General features: G+C 51.0%; 18 non-coding genes across 18 annotated transcripts; all 18 read left to right on the top strand.

Annotated features, from left to right (window-relative positions):
* On the top strand, window positions 1-107 carry LOC122991439. The gene has a single exon (XR_006405836.1). It is a non-coding gene; the product is annotated as a U6 spliceosomal RNA (small nuclear RNA).
* A 387-nt stretch (window positions 108-494) lies between these two features.
* Window positions 495-610, top strand: LOC122991362. The gene has a single exon (XR_006405762.1). It is a non-coding gene; the product is annotated as a U5 spliceosomal RNA (small nuclear RNA).
* An 811-nt stretch (window positions 611-1,421) lies between these two features.
* Window positions 1,422-1,612, top strand: LOC122991182. The gene has a single exon (XR_006405599.1). It is a non-coding gene; the product is annotated as a U2 spliceosomal RNA (small nuclear RNA).
* Window positions 1,613-2,486: 874 nt separating this feature from the next.
* LOC122991438 lies at window positions 2,487-2,593 on the top strand. Its single transcript, XR_006405835.1, has one exon. It is a non-coding gene; the product is annotated as a U6 spliceosomal RNA (small nuclear RNA).
* Window positions 2,594-2,980: 387 nt separating this feature from the next.
* LOC122991361 lies at window positions 2,981-3,096 on the top strand. The gene has a single exon (XR_006405761.1). It is a non-coding gene; the product is annotated as a U5 spliceosomal RNA (small nuclear RNA).
* Window positions 3,097-3,891: 795 nt separating this feature from the next.
* Window positions 3,892-4,082, top strand: LOC122991181. The gene has a single exon (XR_006405598.1). It is a non-coding gene; the product is annotated as a U2 spliceosomal RNA (small nuclear RNA).
* Window positions 4,083-4,956: 874 nt separating this feature from the next.
* Window positions 4,957-5,063, top strand: LOC122991437. Its single transcript, XR_006405834.1, has one exon. It is a non-coding gene; the product is annotated as a U6 spliceosomal RNA (small nuclear RNA).
* Window positions 5,064-5,450: 387 nt separating this feature from the next.
* LOC122991359 lies at window positions 5,451-5,566 on the top strand. The gene has a single exon (XR_006405759.1). It is a non-coding gene; the product is annotated as a U5 spliceosomal RNA (small nuclear RNA).
* A 795-nt stretch (window positions 5,567-6,361) lies between these two features.
* On the top strand, window positions 6,362-6,552 carry LOC122991179. Its single transcript, XR_006405597.1, has one exon. It is a non-coding gene; the product is annotated as a U2 spliceosomal RNA (small nuclear RNA).
* An 874-nt stretch (window positions 6,553-7,426) lies between these two features.
* Window positions 7,427-7,533, top strand: LOC122991436. The gene has a single exon (XR_006405833.1). It is a non-coding gene; the product is annotated as a U6 spliceosomal RNA (small nuclear RNA).
* A 387-nt stretch (window positions 7,534-7,920) lies between these two features.
* On the top strand, window positions 7,921-8,036 carry LOC122991358. Its single transcript, XR_006405758.1, has one exon. It is a non-coding gene; the product is annotated as a U5 spliceosomal RNA (small nuclear RNA).
* Window positions 8,037-8,831: 795 nt separating this feature from the next.
* On the top strand, window positions 8,832-9,022 carry LOC122991178. The gene has a single exon (XR_006405596.1). It is a non-coding gene; the product is annotated as a U2 spliceosomal RNA (small nuclear RNA).
* Window positions 9,023-9,896: 874 nt separating this feature from the next.
* LOC122991435 lies at window positions 9,897-10,003 on the top strand. Its single transcript, XR_006405832.1, has one exon. It is a non-coding gene; the product is annotated as a U6 spliceosomal RNA (small nuclear RNA).
* Window positions 10,004-10,390: 387 nt separating this feature from the next.
* LOC122991357 lies at window positions 10,391-10,506 on the top strand. The gene has a single exon (XR_006405757.1). It is a non-coding gene; the product is annotated as a U5 spliceosomal RNA (small nuclear RNA).
* Window positions 10,507-11,301: 795 nt separating this feature from the next.
* Window positions 11,302-11,492, top strand: LOC122991177. Its single transcript, XR_006405595.1, has one exon. It is a non-coding gene; the product is annotated as a U2 spliceosomal RNA (small nuclear RNA).
* Window positions 11,493-12,366: 874 nt separating this feature from the next.
* Window positions 12,367-12,473, top strand: LOC122991434. The gene has a single exon (XR_006405831.1). It is a non-coding gene; the product is annotated as a U6 spliceosomal RNA (small nuclear RNA).
* Window positions 12,474-12,860: 387 nt separating this feature from the next.
* Window positions 12,861-12,976, top strand: LOC122991356. The gene has a single exon (XR_006405756.1). It is a non-coding gene; the product is annotated as a U5 spliceosomal RNA (small nuclear RNA).
* Window positions 12,977-13,771: 795 nt separating this feature from the next.
* Window positions 13,772-13,962, top strand: LOC122991216. Its single transcript, XR_006405632.1, has one exon. It is a non-coding gene; the product is annotated as a U2 spliceosomal RNA (small nuclear RNA).
* Window positions 13,963-14,779: the final 817 nt, after the last annotated feature.

Genomic DNA, 14,779 nt, shown 5'->3' with positions numbered 1-14,779 from the left:
GTGCTTGCTACGGCAGCACGTATGAAAAATTGGATTCGATACAGAGAAGATTAGCATGGCCCCTGCGAAAGGATGACACGCAAAATCGTGAAGCGTTTCCACATTTTGATCCGCTTCTGATGTCTCCTGCTCCTCTCCAGCGCCTGAGGGGGACGGTAGTACTTTGGCTGCATTTCCTGGTCTTCTTTGTCGCGTTTGACCTCGTGGATAGGCAGCTTCCTAGTACTGGTTATCCGGGTGGCCAATGTTAGGCTCGGGGAGGCCAGCTAAGGAAAATATGTCCCCGGCGTGTAGAACCTGCTTCGTAGTACAGGCCCCAGAAGGTCTAGTGGCAACGACGTGACAGACGAGCAATCCCGGCGCCCAAAACTCCCTGAAGCGCAGTGCGGGGTAGGGGAATGGGTGTGGCCCGGGAGGCGTGAGTGAGGCTCACCGTGAAGGTTGTGGCTGGGACGACTGGGCTCCTTCGGCTGCTGTCGAGGAGCGGGCCGTACTTACTCTGGTTTCTCTTCATAACGTACAAGTCTTTCGCCTTTTACTAAAGACTTCCGTGGAGAGGAACACCCACGAGTTAAATCTATTTTTGGCAGGCTTTGCAGTTTGGCAGAGCCTCGTGTGTTTGTGAAAAGCAAAAACAGCTGTCCGTAACAAGATGTGTGGGAGCACCGATCCTTGTCACCGCTGCTACTCAGTTCATCGGCCCGCTTCACCCCAACGTTTAAGTCCACGGCCAAAGGTCTTCTAAAGGTATCACCTTCGACCAGTATACGACGCTTGACCGTCCCGTTAATGAGCTTGTCCAGTCCTGTTTTCCTCAGTTAAGAAATATTGCAAAAATAAGACCTATATTGTCCCCCGTTGTTCTTGAACAATGAATCCACGCGTTCATTTTCTCCCGGTTAGGCTACTGTAACTCCCTCTACACCTGCCTCGGTCAGTCTTCTTTGAAACGTTTACAGTTAATCCAAAATACAGCAGCTAGACTTCTAACCAGAACTAGCCGTAGGTCCCACATTAACCCTGTTGTGGGGCGTCCCTCCCTCAAAGACGCCTCAAAGGCCATTGACGTCCGCAAGCCTTTCTGCATACCTCCCTTCTTCTTCCCGTGTCCTGTTTTAATTCATTTTGGTTGATTTCTCTCTGTGTCGTGTTTGTCTGTTTTATTAATCCATCTGTTTCGATTTTGCACGTGTATGTGTCTGTAAAGCACGTTGTGACTGTGTGTTTTAAAAAGTGCTGTATGAACAAAAGCTCACTTACTTACTTATTTACTTACTTACTTACTTACTTACCTACTTACCAAGGAGCTCCTGGGCGGAGCTGCCAAGCGGCAGTCGTTCTTGCGGTCGTTTGAAACGACTGCACCACGACGAGCCAGAACTGTGCAGGAGGTGGGGCGGGGCAGCAAACAGCAAGGGTTCATCGCTTCTCGGCCTTTTGGCTAAGATCAAGTGTAGTATCTGTTCTTATCAGTTTAATATCTGATACGTCCTCTATAAGGGGACAACATATTAAAAGGATTTTTTGCACTTGGAGTTGAAAAAGGGGCTTGCTCCGTTCACTCCACGCATCGACCCGGCATTGCAGTGCCGCTGGGAACGGTGCACCCTTCTCTCTGCTTTGTGGAATGCCAATTACTCAGAAGAAATGCAGCAGCCTCCTCAGTCTGCCCGTCTCAGATGGCTGCATATCAGCCATGACAACTGGGGCAAAAGTGCGGCGTGCAATGTAGAGTGACACAGAGTGAGATTTGCACCTCTGATTTGATTAGCAGACAAACATGACAGAGAGGGAACGTTGCCGTGTTGCAAATAGCTGCGAAATACACCTGGAATCTGCACAGCATTTTCCCTGCCTTTGTCCTCACTGGAGTGTCTGCGGCCACCTGCCTACTTTTGTTGTCTGGTAGCCCGCGTCTGAAAACCAATCCTCAGCATTGCGGCGGGGTATGTCAATCACAGGTTCCTGCTCTCTGACAAAGTTTCTTGCCGGTTACATGTAGAATATATATATTGTGCATACCGAACGCGACACTCTCAAGAATGTCGTCGGCTCGGCCTTACCCGAAAAAGGGCCTCTTTGACCCAATGGGCCATCTAGTCCGGCACCCCCTGCTGGCTTTCAGAGAAGGGCGACAACCAAGGTCGGACACACGCCACAGGCAGATGCTCAGAGCCGTCCTGTCATGCGTCATAGGAGTGGATGCTTAGCTTTGGGGCCCAAATGAAGCCTCCTGCGTGACAGACAAATTGTGCGTGGCCCCCTCATTTGGCACCAGGCCATTTCTGGCCTTACCCACTTTGTGATTTTCACAAGCATGCGCGAAGAAGTAGCAGGCAGTTGATAGCAACTGAAAACACAGCGATGTCAACGACAGAAAGGCCCCATCCCTCGCGCTTGTCGTGCTTATCCTCCAGACTGCACCGCGGTCAAGGGGCCATTCTGCCCACGGGGTAGTAAAAGGGAAGCAGCGCCTGAGGACTTGTGTGCTTGCTACGGCAGCACGTATGAAAAATTGGATTCGATACAGAGAAGATTAGCATGGCCCCTGCGAAAGGATGACACGCAAAATCGTGAAGCGTTTCCACATTTTGATCCGCTTCTGATGTCTCCTGCTCCTCTCCAGCGCCTGAGGGGGACGGTAGTACTTTGGCTGCATTTCCTGGTCTTCTTTGTCGCGTTTGACCTCGTGGATAGGCAGCTTCCTAGTACTGGTTATCCGGGTGGCCAATGTTAGGCTCGGGGAGGCCAGCTAAGGAAAATATGTCCCCGGCGTGTAGAACCTGCTTCGTAGTACAGGCCCCAGAAGGTCTAGTGGCAACGACGTGACAGACGAGCAATCCCGGCGCCCAAAACTCCCTGAAGCGCAGTGCGGGGTAGGGGAATGGGTGTGGCCCGGGAGGCGTGAGTGAGGCTCACCGTGAAGGTTGTGGCTGGGACGACTGGGCTCCTTCGGCTGCTGTCGAGGAGCGGGCCGTACTTACTCTGGTTTCTCTTCATAACGTACAAGTCTTTCGCCTTTTACTAAAGACTTCCGTGGAGAGGAACACCCACGAGTTAAATCTATTTTTGGCAGGCTTTGCAGTTTGGCAGAGCCTCGTGTGTTTGTGAAAAGCAAAAACAGCTGTCCGTAACAAGATGTGTGGGAGCACCGATCCTTGTCACCGCTGCTACTCAGTTCATCGGCCCGCTTCACCCCAACGTTTAAGTCCACGGCCAAAGGTCTTCTAAAGGTATCACCTTCGACCAGTATACGACGCTTGACCGTCCCGTTAATGAGCTTGTCCAGTCCTGTTTTCCTCAGTTAAGAAATATTGCAAAAATAAGACCTATATTGTCCCCCGTTGTTCTTGAACAATGAATCCACGCGTTCATTTTCTCCCGGTTAGGCTACTGTAACTCCCTCTACACCTGCCTCGGTCAGTCTTCTTTGAAACGTTTACAGTTAATCCAAAATACAGCAGCTAGACTTCTAACCAGAACTAGCCGTAGGTCCCACATTAACCCTGTTGTGGGGCGTCCCTCCCTCAAAGACGCCTCAAAGGCCATTGACGTCCGCAAGCCTTTCTGCATACCTCCCTTCTTCTTCCCGTGTCCTGTTTTATTTCATTTTGGTTGATTTCTCTCTGTGTCGTGTTTGTCTGCTTTATTAATCCATCTGTTTCGATTTTGCACGTGTATGTGTCTGTAAAGCACGTTGTGACTGTGTGTTTTAAAAAGTGCTGTATGAACAAAAGCTGACTTACTTACTTATTTACTTACCTACTTACCAAGGAGCTCCTGGGCGGAGCTGCCAAGCGGCAGTCGTTCTTGCGGTCGTTTGAAACGACTGCACCACGACGAGCCAGAACTGTGCAGGAGGTGGGGCGGGGCAGCAAACAGCAAGGGTTCATCGCTTCTCGGCCTTTTGGCTAAGATCAAGTGTAGTATCTGTTCTTATCAGTTTAATATCTGATACGTCCTCTATAAGGGGACAACATATTAAAAGGATTTTTTGCACTTGGAGTTGAAAAAGGGGCTTGCTCCGTTCACTCCACGCATCGACCCGGCATTGCAGTGCCGCTGGGAACGGTGCACCCTTCTCTCTGCTTTGTGGAATGCCAATTACTCAGAGGAAATGCAGCAGCCTCCTCAGTCTGCCCGTCTCAGATGGCTGCATATCAGCCGTGACAACTGGGGCAAAAGTGCGGCGTGCAATGTAGAGTGACACAGAGTGAGATTTGCACCTCTGATTTGATTAGCAGACAAACATGACAGAGAGGGAACGTTGCCGTGTTGCAAATAGCTGCGAAATACACGTGGAATCTGCACAGCATTTTCCCTGCGTTTGTCCTCACTGGAGTGTCTGCGGCCACCTGCCTACTTTTGTTGTCTGGTAGCCCGCGTCTGAAAACCAATCCTCAGCATTGCGGCGGGGTATGTCAATCACAGGTTCCTGCTCTCTGACAAAGTTTCTTGCCGGTTACATGTAGAATATATATATTGTGCATACCGAACGCGACATTCTCAAGAATGTCGTCGGCTCGGCCTTACCCGAAAAAGGGCCTCTTTGACCCAATGGGCCATCTAGTCCGGCACCCCCTGCTGGCTTTCAGAGAAGGGCGACAACCAAGGTCGGACACACGCCACAGGCAGATGCTCAGAGCCGTCCTGTCATGCGTCATAGGAGTGGATGCTTAGCTTTGGGGCCCAAATGAAGCCTCCTGCGTGACAGACAAATTGTGCGTGGCCCCCTCATTTGGCACCAGGCCATTTCTGGCCTTACCCACTTTGTGATTTTCACAAGCATGCGCGAAGAAGTAGCAGGCAGTTGATAGCAACTTAAAACACAGCGATGTCAACGACAGAAAGGCCCCATCCCTCGCGCTTGTCGTGCTTATCCTCCAGACTGCACCGCGGTCAAGGGGCCATTCTGCCCACGGGGTAGTAAAAGGGAAGCAGCGCCTGAGGACTTGTGTGCTTGCTACGGCAGCACGTATGAAAAATTGGATTCGATACAGAGAAGATTAGCATGGCCCCTGCGAAAGGATGACACGCAAAATCGTGAAGCGTTTCCACATTTTGATCCGCTTCTGATGTCTCCTGCTCCTCTCCAGCGCCTGAGGGGGACGGTAGTACTTTGGCTGCATTTCCTGGTCTTCTTTGTCGCGTTTGACCTCGTGGATAGGCAGCTTCCTAGTACTGGTTATCCGGGTGGCCAATGTTAGGCTCGGGGAGGCCAGCTAAGGAAAATATGTCCCCGGCGTGTAGAACCTGCTTCGTAGTACAGGCCCCAGAAGGTCTAGTGGCAACGACGTGACAGACGAGCAATCCCGGCGCCCAAAACTCCCTGAAGCGCAGTGCGGGGTAGGGGAATGGGTGTGGCCCGGGAGGCGTGAGTGAGGCTCACCGTGAAGGTTGTGGCTGGGACGACTGGGCTCCTTCGGCTGCTGTCGAGGAGCGGGCCGTACTTACTCTGGTTTCTCTTCATAACGTACAAGTCTTTCGCCTTTTACTAAAGACTTCCGTGGAGAGGAACACCCACGAGTTAAATCTATTTTTGGCAGGCTTTGCAGTTTGGCAGAGCCTCGTGTGTTTGTGAAAAGCAAAAACAGCTGTCCGTAACAAGATGTGTGGGAGCACCGATCCTTGTCACCGCTGCTACTCAGTTCATCGGCCCGCTTCACCCCAACGTTTAAGTCCACGGCCAAAGGTCTTCTAAAGGTATCACCTTCGACCAGTATACGACGCTTGACCGTCCCGTTAATGAGCTTGTCCAGTCCTGTTTTCCTCAGTTAAGAAATATTGCAAAAATAAGACCTATATTGTCCCCCGTTGTTCTTGAACAATGAATCCACGCGTTCATTTTCTCCCGGTTAGGCTACTGTAACTCCCTCTACACCTGCCTCGGTCAGTCTTCTTTGAAACGTTTACAGTTAATCCAAAATACAGCAGCTAGACTTCTAACCAGAACTAGCCGTAGGTCCCACATTAACCCTGTTGTGGGGCGTCCCTCCCTCAAAGACGCCTCAAAGGCCATTGACGTCCGCAAGCCTTTCTGCATACCTCCCTTCTTCTTCCCGTGTCCTGTTTTATTTCATTTTGGTTGATTTCTCTCTGTGTCGTGTTTGTCTGCTTTATTAATCCATCTGTTTCGATTTTGCACGTGTATGTGTCTGTAAAGCACGTTGTGACTGTGTGTTTTAAAAAGTGCTGTATGAACAAAAGCTGACTTACTTACTTATTTACTTACCTACTTACCAAGGAGCTCCTGGGCGGAGCTGCCAAGCGGCAGTCGTTCTTGCGGTCGTTTGAAACGACTGCACCACGACGAGCCAGAACTGTGCAGGAGGTGGGGCGGGGCAGCAAACAGCAAGGGTTCATCGCTTCTCGGCCTTTTGGCTAAGATCAAGTGTAGTATCTGTTCTTATCAGTTTAATATCTGATACGTCCTCTATAAGGGGACAACATATTAAAAGGATTTTTTGCACTTGGAGTTGAAAAAGGGGCTTGCTCCGTTCACTCCACGCATCGACCCGGCATTGCAGTGCCGCTGGGAACGGTGCACCCTTCTCTCTGCTTTGTGGAATGCCAATTACTCAGAGGAAATGCAGCAGCCTCCTCAGTCTGCCCGTCTCAGATGGCTGCATATCAGCCGTGACAACTGGGGCAAAAGTGCGGCGTGCAATGTAGAGTGACACAGAGTGAGATTTGCACCTCTGATTTGATTAGCAGACAAACATGACAGAGAGGGAACGTTGCCGTGTTGCAAATAGCTGCGAAATACACGTGGAATCTGCACAGCATTTTCCCTGCGTTTGTCCTCACTGGAGTGTCTGCGGCCACCTGCCTACTTTTGTTGTCTGGTAGCCCGCGTCTGAAAACCAATCCTCAGCATTGCGGCGGGGTATGTCAATCACAGGTTCCTGCTCTCTGACAAAGTTTCTTGCCGGTTACATGTAGAATATATATATTGTGCATACCGAACGCGACATTCTCAAGAATGTCGTCGGCTCGGCCTTACCCGAAAAAGGGCCTCTTTGACCCAATGGGCCATCTAGTCCGGCACCCCCTGCTGGCTTTCAGAGAAGGGCGACAACCAAGGTCGGACACACGCCACAGGCAGATGCTCAGAGCCGTCCTGTCATGCGTCATAGGAGTGGATGCTTAGCTTTGGGGCCCAAATGAAGCCTCCTGCGTGACAGACAAATTGTGCGTGGCCCCCTCATTTGGCACCAGGCCATTTCTGGCCTTACCCACTTTGTGATTTTCACAAGCATGCACGAAGAAGTAGCAGGCAGTTGATAGCAACTTAAAACACAGCGATGTCAACGACAGAAAGGCCCCATCCCTCGCGCTTGTCGTGCTTATCCTCCAGACTGCACCGCGGTCAAGGGGCCATTCTGCCCACGGGGTAGTAAAAGGGAAGCAGCGCCTGAGGACTTGTGTGCTTGCTACGGCAGCACGTATGAAAAATTGGATTCGATACAGAGAAGATTAGCATGGCCCCTGCGAAAGGATGACACGCAAAATCGTGAAGCGTTTCCACATTTTGATCCGCTTCTGATGTCTCCTGCTCCTCTCCAGCGCCTGAGGGGGACGGTAGTACTTTGGCTGCATTTCCTGGTCTTCTTTGTCGCGTTTGACCTCGTGGATAGGCAGCTTCCTAGTACTGGTTATCCGGGTGGCCAATGTTAGGCTCGGGGAGGCCAGCTAAGGAAAATATGTCCCCGGCGTGTAGAACCTGCTTCGTAGTACAGGCCCCAGAAGGTCTAGTGGCAACGACGTGACAGACGAGCAATCCCGGCGCCCAAAACTCCCTGAAGCGCAGTGCGGGGTAGGGGAATGGGTGTGGCCCGGGAGGCGTGAGTGAGGCTCACCGTGAAGGTTGTGGCTGGGACGACTGGGCTCCTTCGGCTGCTGTCGAGGAGCGGGCCGTACTTACTCTGGTTTCTCTTCATAACGTACAAGTCTTTCGCCTTTTACTAAAGACTTCCGTGGAGAGGAACACCCACGAGTTAAATCTATTTTTGGCAGGCTTTGCAGTTTGGCAGAGCCTCGTGTGTTTGTGAAAAGCAAAAACAGCTGTCCGTAACAAGATGTGTGGGAGCACCGATCCTTGTCACCGCTGCTACTCAGTTCATCGGCCCGCTTCACCCCAACGTTTAAGTCCACGGCCAAAGGTCTTCTAAAGGTATCACCTTCGACCAGTATACGACGCTTGACCGTCCCGTTAATGAGCTTGTCCAGTCCTGTTTTCCTCAGTTAAGAAATATTGCAAAAATAAGACCTATATTGTCCCCCGTTGTTCTTGAACAATGAATCCACGCGTTCATTTTCTCCCGGTTAGGCTACTGTAACTCCCTCTACACCTGCCTCGGTCAGTCTTCTTTGAAACGTTTACAGTTAATCCAAAATACAGCAGCTAGACTTCTAACCAGAACTAGCCGTAGGTCCCACATTAACCCTGTTGTGGGGCGTCCCTCCCTCAAAGACGCCTCAAAGGCCATTGACGTCCGCAAGCCTTTCTGCATACCTCCCTTCTTCTTCCCGTGTCCTGTTTTATTTCATTTTGGTTGATTTCTCTCTGTGTCGTGTTTGTCTGCTTTATTAATCCATCTGTTTCGATTTTGCACGTGTATGTGTCTGTAAAGCACGTTGTGACTGTGTGTTTTAAAAAGTGCTGTATGAACAAAAGCTGACTTACTTACTTATTTACTTACCTACTTACCAAGGAGCTCCTGGGCGGAGCTGCCAAGCGGCAGTCGTTCTTGCGGTCGTTTGAAACGACTGCACCACGACGAGCCAGAACTGTGCAGGAGGTGGGGCGGGGCAGCAAACAGCAAGGGTTCATCGCTTCTCGGCCTTTTGGCTAAGATCAAGTGTAGTATCTGTTCTTATCAGTTTAATATCTGATACGTCCTCTATAAGGGGACAACATATTAAAAGGATTTTTTGCACTTGGAGTTGAAAAAGGGGCTTGCTCCGTTCACTCCACGCATCGACCCGGCATTGCAGTGCCGCTGGGAACGGTGCACCCTTCTCTCTGCTTTGTGGAATGCCAATTACTCAGAGGAAATGCAGCAGCCTCCTCAGTCTGCCCGTCTCAGATGGCTGCATATCAGCCGTGACAACTGGGGCAAAAGTGCGGCGTGCAATGTAGAGTGACACAGAGTGAGATTTGCACCTCTGATTTGATTAGCAGACAAACATGACAGAGAGGGAACGTTGCCGTGTTGCAAATAGCTGCGAAATACACGTGGAATCTGCACAGCATTTTCCCTGCGTTTGTCCTCACTGGAGTGTCTGCGGCCACCTGCCTACTTTTGTTGTCTGGTAGCCCGCGTCTGAAAACCAATCCTCAGCATTGCGGCGGGGTATGTCAATCACAGGTTCCTGCTCTCTGACAAAGTTTCTTGCCGGTTACATGTAGAATATATATATTGTGCATACCGAACGCGACATTCTCAAGAATGTCGTCGGCTCGGCCTTACCCGAAAAAGGGCCTCTTTGACCCAATGGGCCATCTAGTCCGGCACCCCCTGCTGGCTTTCAGAGAAGGGCGACAACCAAGGTCGGACACACGCCACAGGCAGATGCTCAGAGCCGTCCTGTCATGCGTCATAGGAGTGGATGCTTAGCTTTGGGGCCCAAATGAAGCCTCCTGCGTGACAGACAAATTGTGCGTGGCCCCCTCATTTGGCACCAGGCCATTTCTGGCCTTACCCACTTTGTGATTTTCACAAGCATGCGCGAAGAAGTAGCAGGCAGTTGATAGCAACTTAAAACACAGCGATGTCAACGACAGAAAGGCCCCATCCCTCGCGCTTGTCGTGCTTATCCTCCAGACTGCACCGCGGTCAAGGGGCCATTCTGCCCACGGGGTAGTAAAAGGGAAGCAGCGCCTGAGGACTTGTGTGCTTGCTACGGCAGCACGTATGAAAAATTGGATTCGATACAGAGAAGATTAGCATGGCCCCTGCGAAAGGATGACACGCAAAATCGTGAAGCGTTTCCACATTTTGATCCGCTTCTGATGTCTCCTGCTCCTCTCCAGCGCCTGAGGGGGACGGTAGTACTTTGGCTGCATTTCCTGGTCTTCTTTGTCGCGTTTGACCTCGTGGATAGGCAGCTTCCTAGTACTGGTTATCCGGGTGGCCAATGTTAGGCTCGGGGAGGCCAGCTAAGGAAAATATGTCCCCGGCGTGTAGAACCTGCTTCGTAGTACAGGCCCCAGAAGGTCTAGTGGCAACGACGTGACAGACGAGCAATCCCGGCGCCCAAAACTCCCTGAAGCGCAGTGCGGGGTAGGGGAATGGGTGTGGCCCGGGAGGCGTGAGTGAGGCTCACCGTGAAGGTTGTGGCTGGGACGACTGGGCTCCTTCGGCTGCTGTCGAGGAGCGGGCCGTACTTACTCTGGTTTCTCTTCATAACGTACAAGTCTTTCGCCTTTTACTAAAGACTTCCGTGGAGAGGAACACCCACGAGTTAAATCTATTTTTGGCAGGCTTTGCAGTTTGGCAGAGCCTCGTGTGTTTGTGAAAAGCAAAAACAGCTGTCCGTAACAAGATGTGTGGGAGCACCGATCCTTGTCACCGCTGCTACTCAGTTCATCGGCCCGCTTCACCCCAACGTTTAAGTCCACGGCCAAAGGTCTTCTAAAGGTATCACCTTCGACCAGTATACGACGCTTGACCGTCCCGTTAATGAGCTTGTCCAGTCCTGTTTTCCTCAGTTAAGAAATATTGCAAAAATAAGACCTATATTGTCCCCCGTTGTTCTTGAACAATGAATCCACGCGTTCATTTTCTCCCGGTTAGGCTACTGTAACTCCCTCTACACCTGCCTCGGTCAGTCTTCTTTGAAACGTTTACAGTTAATCCAAAATACAGCAGCTAGACTTCTAACCAGAACTAGCCGTAGGTCCCACATTAACCCTGTTGTGGGGCGTCCCTCCCTCAAAGACGCCTCAAAGGCCATTGACGTCCGCAAGCCTTTCTGCATACCTCCCTTCTTCTTCCCGTGTCCTGTTTTATTTCATTTTGGTTGATTTCTCTCTGTGTCGTGTTTGTCTGCTTTATTAATCCATCTGTTTCGATTTTGCACGTGTATGTGTCTGTAAAGCACGTTGTGACTGTGTGTTTTAAAAAGTGCTGTATGAACAAAAGCTGACTTACTTACTTATTTACTTACCTACTTACCAAGGAGCTCCTGGGCGGAGCTGCCAAGCGGCAGTCGTTCTTGCGGTCGTTTGAAACGACTGCACCACGACGAGCCAGAACTGTGCAGGAGGTGGGGCGGGGCAGCAAACAGCAAGGGTTCATCGCTTCTCGGCCTTTTGGCTAAGATCAAGTGTAGTATCTGTTCTTATCAGTTTAATATCTGATACGTCCTCTATAAGGGGACAACATATTAAAAGGATTTTTTGCACTTGGAGTTGAAAAAGGGGCTTGCTCCGTTCACTCCACGCATCGACCCGGCATTGCAGTGCCGCTGGGAACGGTGCACCCTTCTCTCTGCTTTGTGGAATGCCAATTACTCAGAAGAAATGCAGCAGCCTCCTCAGTCTGCCCGTCTCAGATGGCTGCATATCAGCCATGACAACTGGGGCAAAAGTGCGGCGTGCAATGTAGAGTGACACAGAGTGAGATTTGCACCTCTGATTTGATTAGCAGACAAACATGACAGAGAGGGAACGTTGCCGTGTTGCGAATAGCTGCGAAATACACGTGGAATCTGCACAGCATTTTCCCTGCGTTTGTCCTCACTGGAGTGTCTGCGGCCACCTGCCTACTTTTGTTGTCTGGTAGCCCGCGTCTGAAAACCAATCCTCAGCATTGCGGCGGGGTATGTCAATCACAGGTTCCTGCTCTCTGACAAAGTTTCGTGCCGGTTACATGTAGAATATATATATTGTGCATACCGAACGCGACATTCTCAAGAATGTCGTCGGCTCGGCCTTACCCGAAAAAGGGCCTCTTTGACCCAATGGGCCATCTAGTCCGGCACCCCCTGCTGGCTTTCAGAGAAGGGCGACAACCAAGGTCGGACACACGCCACAGGCAGATGCTCAGAGCCGTCCTGTCATGCGTCATAGGAGTGGATGCTTAGCTTTGGGGCCCAAATGAAGCCTCCTGCGTGACAGACAAATTGTGCGTGGCCCCCTCATTTGGCACCAGGCCATTTCTGGCCTTACCCACTTTGTGATTTTCACAAGCATGCGCGAAGAAGTAGCAGGCAGTTGATAGCAACTGAAAACACAGCGATGTCAACGACAGAAAGGCCCCATCCCTCGCGCTTGTCGTGCTTATCCTCCAGACTGCACCGCGGTCAAGGGGCCATTCTGCCCACGGGGTAGTAAAAGGGAAGCAGCGCCTGAGGACTTGTGTGCTTGCTACGGCAGCACGTATGAAAAATTGGATTCGATACAGAGAAGATTAGCATGGCCCCTGCGAAAGGATGACACGCAAAATCGTGAAGCGTTTCCACATTTTGATCCGCTTCTGATGTCTCCTGCTCCTCTCCAGCGCCTGAGGGGGACGGTAGTACTTTGGCTGCATTTCCTGGTCTTCTTTGTCGCGTTTGACCTCGTGGATAGGCAGCTTCCTAGTACTGGTTATCCGGGTGGCCAATGTTAGGCTCGGGGAGGCCAGCTAAGGAAAATATGTCCCCGGCGTGTAGAACCTGCTTCGTAGTACAGGCCCCAGAAGGTCTAGTGGCAACGACGTGACAGACGAGCAATCCCGGCGCCCAAAACTCCCTGAAGCGCAGTGCGGGGTAGGGGAATGGGTGTGGCCCGGGAGGCGTGAGTGAGGCTCACCGTGAAGGTTGTGGCTGGGACGACTGGGCTCCTTCGGCTGCTGTCGAGGAGCGGGCCGTACTTACTCTGGTTTCTCTTCATAACGTACAAGTCTTTCGCCTTTTACTAAAGACTTCCGTGGAGAGGAACACCCACGAGTTAAATCTATTTTTGGCAGGCTTTGCAGTTTGGCAGAGCCTCGTGTGTTTGTGAAAAGCAAAAACAGCTGTCCGTAACAAGATGTGTGGGAGCACCGATCCTTGTCACCGCTGCTACTCAGTTCATCGGCCCGCTTCACCCCAACGTTTAAGTCCATGGCCAAAGGTCTTCTAAAGGTATCACCTTCGACCAGTATACGACGCTTGACCGTCCCGTTAATGAGCTTGTCCAGTCCTGTTTTCCTCAGTTAAGAAATATTGCAAAAATAAGACCTATATTGTCCCCCGTTGTTCTTGAACAATGAATCCACGCGTTCATTTTCTCCCGGTTAGGCTACTGTAACTCCCTCTACACCTGCCTCGGTCAGTCTTCTTTGAAACGTTTACAGTTAATCCAAAATACAGCAGCTAGACTTCTAACCAGAACTAGCCGTAGGTCCCACATTAACCCTGTTGTGGGGCGTCCCTCCCTCAAAGACGCCTCAAAGGCCATTGACGTCCGCAAGCCTTTCTGCATACCTCCCTTCTTCTTCCCGTGTCCTGTTTTATTTCATTTTGGTTGATTTCTCTCTGTGTCGTGTTTGTCTGCTTTATTAATCCATCTGTTTCGATTTTGCACGTGTATGTGTCTGTAAAGCACGTTGTGACTGTGTGTTTTAAAAAGCGCTGTATGAACAAAAGCTGACTTACTTACTTATTTACTTACCTACTTACCAAGGAGCTCCTGGGCGGAGCTGCCAAGCGGCAGTCGTTCTTGCGGTCGTTTGAAACGACTGCACCACGACGAGCCAGAACTGTGCAGGAGGTGGGGCGGGGCAGCAAACAGCAAGGGTTCATCGCTTCTCGGCCTTTTGGCTAAGATCAAGTGTAGTATCTGTTCTTATCAGTTTAATATCTGATACGTTCTCTATAAGGGGACAACATATTAAAAGGCTTTTTTGCACTTGGAGTTGAAAAAGGGGCTTGCTCCGTTCACTCCACGCATCGACCCGGCATTGCAGTGCCGCTGGGAACGGTGCACCCTTCTCTCTGCTTTGTGGAATGCCAATTACTCAGAAGAAATGCAGCAGCCTCCTCAGTCTGCCCGTCTCAGATGGCTGCATATCAGCCGTGACAACTGGGGCAAAAGTGCGGCGTGCAATGTAGAGTGACACAGAGTGAGATTTGCACCTCTGATTTGATTAGCAGACAAACATGACAGAGAGGGAACGTTGCCGTGTTGCAAATAGCTGCGAAATACACGTGGAATCTGCACAGCATTTTCCCTGCGTTTGTCCTCACTGGAGTGTCTGCGGCCACCTGCCTACTTTTGTTGTCTGGTAGCCCGCGTCTGAAAACCAATCCTCAGCATTGCGGCGGGGTATGTCAATCACAGGTTCCTGCTCTCTGACAAAGTTTCTTGCCGGTTACATGTAGAATATATATATTGTGCATACCGAACGCGACATTCTCAAGAATGTCGTCGGCTCGGCCTTACCCGAAAAAGGGCCTCTTTGACCCAATGGGCCATCTAGTCCGGCACCCCCTGCTGGCTTTCAGAGAAGGGCGACAACCAAGGTCGGACACACGCCACAGGCAGATGCTCAGAGCCGTCCTGTCATGCGTCATAGGAGTGGATGCTTAGCTTTGGGGCCCAAATGAAGCCTCCTGCGTGACAGACAAATTGTGCGTGGCCCCCTCATTTGGCACCAGGCCATTTCTGGCCTTACCCACTTTGTGATTTTCACAAGCATGCGCGAAGAAGTAGCAGGCAGTTGATAGCAACTGAAAACACAGCGATGTCAACGACAGAAAGGCCCCATCCCTCGCGCTTGTCGTGCTTATCCTCCAGACTGCACCGCGG

Source organism: Thunnus albacares, chromosome 10 (assembly GCF_914725855.1).
Source record: "Thunnus albacares chromosome 10, fThuAlb1.1, whole genome shotgun sequence".
NCBI lineage: Eukaryota > Metazoa > Chordata > Actinopteri > Scombriformes > Scombridae > Thunnus > Thunnus albacares.
This window is presented reverse-complemented; position numbering and strand designations above follow the sequence as displayed.